We start from the raw sequence: 2,332 nt of genomic DNA, 5'->3' as shown, positions 1-2,332 counted from the left end.
CTACTCCATCCCATTCCATCCCACACTCGCACCACACACGTCCATGAGCACCACCGCCAGCACACCTCATCGCCCAATCCCACAAAAATTGCGGCTATTTTTTTTGCGGTTAGCGTGGGAGTTGGGTTCGTTAAGGAGGTCGGCGTTTGGCTTTCAAGGAAGAGGGAGCTAGGAGGAGAAGGTGGTTGTGGTGTCAAGTGAAGGGGAGGGGAGAGGAGGTGGTGGTGGGAAGGAAGTTTAGGTGACTGGTGTGGTCGTGTGGAAGGGGAAGGGGAAGGGAAGGGGAGACAAAAGGGTTATTTTTTCAAATAAAAAATCTATTTTTTAAAAAAGAAAAATGTAAAAATTAAAATAAAAAATTCTAACCTATCGTAATTCGACACATGTCCGGTTTTAACCTATTGAACAAGTTGCCGGTTTTTTATTCTATTTTGAGCATATGTGTGTCAAATGTCATTTTAATTTGGGAATAATCGAAAGGTCGTTTTACTTTTGGAAGATCGGTCAAAGGTCGTTTTATTCTTAACAATTTGTCCTAAAAAAAAGTTGGATAGCTACATTAGGATAAAAAAAGTTATTTTAAAGTTTTACCTTCAATAAAATTTGGATGATTTAGTAGGATAAAAAAGTTATTTAAGAGTTTTATTTTCAGTAAAACTATTGGTTAGAATTTGACGGTTATAGAGAGGTACAAAACGGAAAAAATAAAAACATCGATTAAAGAGACCTATTATTATATACTTCATATAATGGTTCTCTAAAGTCTTGACCTGCAACCAGCCCTTTCCTTAGATGTTCAGAGAAAATGAAAAGAGATCACAACTTTAGAAAACCGTTCTTTTTTGTTGTACATTATTCTAAAACATAGTAATTTTTTTTAGATTGTGAAGTGATTATTAATCCATAAAATACCCGTAAATGGACAAGTAAGATTGTCAAGTGATTATTAATCCATGAATAGAAAATTCAAATAACGTATATATTTTTTATAAAAATTTATTTTAAAATTCAATAAATAATCCGGGCATCGCACGGGCACAAAACTAGTGTAATAAAGTAGGCATTTTTCAATATCATTCGGCGCCCCACATAAAGCAAAGGTGTATTTTCGACCAATTTAAAATTAGATTTCTATTTTATTTTAGAATTAAAAAGTTCACTTGCCACCTAAACAAACGTGATAAATGAGATTTAAAAATTTTGCCACGTAGGTAAAATCAAAGAATAGTGATTTATTAGGATTTAATTTATTTAAAAACTAAAGATTAACTTCTAAAAAAATCATCTTTAGATATAAGATTTATATATCTATCATTATATGATAAATTTTGATAGTGTTTATGATAAGAAATAAAAATTATTCCTTAATTATAATTAAATCAAAATTTATGATATTTACCATTATAAATTGACGCATCATACGACACCAATAAAATATCGTACCAATACAAAACTAAATCAAGCGAATTTTGTGTCAGTAATTTTGTGTCAGTTTTATTATGTCGTCAATGGCTGGGTAATTCTTAGCTTAATTTTTAAAATCCATGTTTAAATGTATATTTGTGATTATTGCTTACATTATGTTTATTTGGAATACTTAATATAATGATTATGTTTATGTTTTGTTTACTAACTTTTATTTATACATGCAAATCTAATTTAATCAGAGAATTAAATTCGAAAGAAAAATGATTGGAAAATTAAAGTATGAGTTTCTCGCCTGATTATTTTATTGGGTGGGGAGGTATTATATCTTTATAAATCATTGACATTTATTAATTTGTTTTATAAACTTTTTTAGTTTTTATTAATTAATTTTATAATTAAAACAAAAATTATGTGATTTAGGTAGCTTAATCAAGTCATTAAATTAACTTTACTTTTTTATTTTTAATTACATGATGATTATGTTCATCCCTCAATTAAAGCCAACTTTGTTCAACAATTTTGTTCAAAATTGACTGAATGAAAAGTTTACTCCATTAGATACTTTTGAGTCATTAAAAATAAGAAGTAATATTGCACGCATTGTCAGCGACAACAAAATAATTATTCAATTTTCCAAAATACTATTATTCGAGCGATTGAGGCCATGAAAAAAATTCTGATGCATAGATTTGACTTTGTAAAATTAAAATTTTTACATCAATTTCACAATAATTATTAACTTCCTGGAAAATGTATTGATTTTTTAGGGCATATATTGATTTATTTTATAAGACTATAAAGATTAAGTTCAAAAAAAAATTATTTTTGCTAAAATGTTCTATTTATTCACTTTTATTAGATGGAAGAGATATGGATGTGAACAAAGTTGATATTTACTCAGGAA

This window comes from Chenopodium album, chromosome 13, assembly GCF_948465745.1.
Source record: "Chenopodium album chromosome 13, dcCheAlbu1.1, whole genome shotgun sequence".
NCBI lineage: Eukaryota > Viridiplantae > Streptophyta > Magnoliopsida > Caryophyllales > Amaranthaceae > Chenopodium > Chenopodium album.
This window is presented reverse-complemented; position numbering follows the sequence as displayed.